The sequence below is a fragment of the Cucurbita pepo genome, chromosome 10, assembly GCF_057944985.1.
Source record: "Cucurbita pepo subsp. pepo isolate OVF chromosome 10, ASM5794498v1, whole genome shotgun sequence".
Lineage (NCBI taxonomy): Eukaryota > Viridiplantae > Streptophyta > Magnoliopsida > Cucurbitales > Cucurbitaceae > Cucurbita > Cucurbita pepo.
In genome coordinates, this window is record NC_141807.1 from 11,180,145 (window position 1) to 11,183,746 (window position 3,602).

Sequence of the window (3,602 nt, forward strand, 5' to 3'; positions counted from 1 at the left end):
CAAATATTTACTTTTGAATCTCCAAATGGTTTTGACTCAAACGAATAAGCTTGTCACACATGAAATGATGGTTGAACCTAGCCTATCCTATTTTGTAGATGAAGTATGAATGCTTGTTGAATCTTCTTGGCCTTGGGTTGTGTAATAGGTCCAGTTGGAACACCGTGATTCTTATCATCATCCCCATCTTTAAAAGGATTCGTCCTCGAATCAGAAAAATCATCACCTACATCAAAAGGACTCAACTCAGCAACATTGAAAGTAGAATGTACACTGTGATTCTTATCATCATCCCCCTCTTTAAGATTCGTCCTCGAATAAGAAAAATCATCACCTACATTAGAAGTACTCAACTTAGCAACATTGAAAGTAGAATGGATTGATAATTCTAAGGGAAGATCAATTTTATTGTTCCATGCAATAAAATAAGTCATTTTACTAAATGTCTTATAGATCATTTATAGTAAAATAAAGAATTAGGAATCCACGCTATCTACAAACGCACTCCCAATTTAGCTATCCACGCTAACATTAAAATGAAAATTCATCAGTAAAATTATTTACGCTAACTCATTGAAATTTTAAAAAGAAATCATCTCTAAATTTAGATAAGATAGTAAGTTATATTACTTGAATCACCTGTGGTGAAGGTCCAACAACACCTGACCTTCAAATCTTCAATATTAAGCTCTCCCAACTAAGCTATCCCCTATAACATTGAAAAATGAAAATTCTGAAATTTTAAAAAGAAATAATCACTAAATTTAGATTAAATAATCAAGAATTTTAAAAAGAAATAATCACTAATTTTAGATTGAATATTTAGGTTATGCAAGTTAGTCAACTTGAATTAGGTGCCGTGAACGTGGATCAAACACGTGACTTTCAGATCTTCAGTGATGCTCTCACGTGACTTTCAGATCTTCAGTGACGCTCTCCAAACTAAGCTATCCCCACTAACATTAAAAATAAAAATTCATCGGTTAAGATATTATCACTACTTCATTGAGATTTTAAAAAGAAATATCATTAATTTTAGATTGAATAGCCAGGTTATGCAACTTAGTCAACTTGAACCCTCTCCAAACTGAGCTATCCCCGCTAACATGAAAAATAAAAATTCATCGGTTAATAAGATATTTTCACTACTTCATTGAGATTTTAAAAAGAAGTAATCACTAATTTTAGATTGAATAGCGAGGTTATGCAACTTAGTCAACTTGAATCAGGTGCAGTGAACGTGGATCAAACACGTGACCTAATCACTAATTTTAGATTGAATATTTAGGTTATGCAAGTTAGTCAACTTGAATTAGGTGCGGTGAACGTGGATCAAACACGTGTCGTTCAGATCTTCAGTGATGCTCTCACGTGACTTTTTCAGATCTTCAATGATGCTCTCCAAACTGAGCTATCCCCGCTAACATTAAAAATAAAAGTTCATCGGTTAAGATCTTCAGTGATGCTCTCACGTGACTTTTTCAGATCTTCAATGACGCTCTCCAAACTGAGCTATCCCCGCTAACATTAAAAATAAAAATTCATCGGTTAATATATTTTCACTACTTGATTGAGATTTTAAAAAGAAATAATCACTAATTTTAGATTTTATAGCCAGGTTATGCAACTTAGTCAACTTGAACGCTCTCCAAACTGAGCTATCCCCGCTAACATTAAAAATAAAAATTCATCGGTTAATAAGATATTTTCACTACAGCATTGAGATTTTAAAAAGAAATAATCACTAATTTTAGATTGAATAGCAAGATTATGCAACTTAGTCAACTTGAATCAGGTGCAGTGAATGTGGATCTAACACGTGACCTTGAGATCTTTAGTGACCCTCTCCCAACGAAGCTATCCGGGCTAACATTAAAAATGAAAACTCATTAGTAAAGTATTTAGCTAATTCATTGATATTTTAAAAGGAAATAAATCTAACACGTGACCTCGAGATCTTTAGTGACGCTCTCCCAACGAAGCTATCCGGGCTAACATTAAAAATGAAAACTCATTAGTAAAGTATTTAGCTAATTCATTGATATTTTAAAAGGAAATAATCAGTAATTTTAAATTGAATAGTCACGAGTGAAGTTATGTGGCTTGAATCAGGTGCGGTGAACGTGGATCGAACACGTGACCTTCACATTTTCAGTCTGACGCTCTCAAAACTAAGTTATCTTCGCTAATATTTGAAAAAAAAATCATAAGTAAAGGTATTTTCGCTAATTCATTATATTTTTAAAAGAAATAATCACTAATTTTAGGTTGAATAAAGTTATGCAACTTAAAGAACTTATGCAACGTAAACCAAGTGCGGCGAACGTGGATTAAACATGTAACCTTCAGATATTCAGTCCGAACTAAGCTATCCCCGCTAACACTAAAAATCAAAATTCATGTGTAAAGGTATTTCTGCTAATTCATTATTCTTTGAAATTTTAAAAATAAATAATAACTAGTTTATTTTTTATTGAATAGTCCGCTTATGAAAATGGAAACAGGTGCGGTGAACGTGGAGATTAAACATGCGACCTTCAAATCTTTAGTTTGACACTCTCCCAATTGAGCTATCCCCGCTAACATTAAAAATAAAAATTCATAAAACTATAAGGTGCGATGAATGCAGATTGAACACAAGACCTTCCAATAATCAATTTGATGCTCTCCCAACTAAGCCATCCTAGATAACATAAAAAATAAATAATCACATGTTTTAGATTGAATAGTAAAGTTATGCAACTTAGTCAACTTATGCCAGTTGGATACAAAACGTGACAGATCTTCTGCTAATTCATTGAGATTTTAAAAAGAAATAATCGCTAATGTAGTGAACGTGGATCAAACGTTACCTTTAAATCTTCAATATGACGCTCTCCCTGAGCTATCCACGCTAATATTAAAATTAAAAATTCAAAAAGAAATAATCGCTAATGCAGTGAACGTGGATCAAACGTTACCTTTAAATCTTCAATATGACGCTCTCCCTGAGCTATCCACGCTAATATTAAAATTAAAAATTCAAAAAGAAATAATCGCTAATGCAGTGAACGTGGATCAAGCATTACCTTTAAATCTTCAATATGATGCTCTCCCTGAGCTATCCACGCTAATATTAAAATTGAAAATTCATAAGTAAAGGTATTTCCACTAATTCATTATATTTTAAACATAAATAATCACTAATTTTAGAAAGAATATTCAAATTATAGAACCTGAACAAAGTGCGGTGAACGTGGATCGAACACGTGACCTTCAGATCTTCAGTCTGACGCTCTCCCAACTAAGCTATCCCCGCAATCATTGGAAATGAAAATTCATCAGTAAAGGTATTTTCGTTGATTCATTGAGATTTTAAAAAGAAATAATGACTAATTTTTTATTGAATAGTCAGGTTATGCAAAAAGAAACAGGTGCGGTGAACGTGGAGATCGAACACGTGACCTTCAAATCTTAAATCTGACGCTCTCCAAACTGAGCTATTCCCGCTAAAATTAAAAGTGAAAGTTTTTAAGTTTTAAGTAAAGGTATTTCCACTAATTAATTGAAATGTTAGAAAGAAATAATCACTAATTTTATATTGAATAGTCAAATTATGCACC

General features: G+C 32.5%; 1 non-coding gene across 1 annotated transcript; it reads right to left on the minus strand.

The window, feature by feature from the left end:
• Positions 1–3,225: 3,225 nt before the first annotated feature.
• On the minus strand, positions 3,226–3,298 carry TRNAF-GAA (transfer RNA phenylalanine (anticodon GAA)). The gene has a single exon. It is a non-coding gene; the product is annotated as a tRNA-Phe (tRNA).
• Between the last annotated feature and the right edge of the window lie 304 nt (positions 3,299–3,602).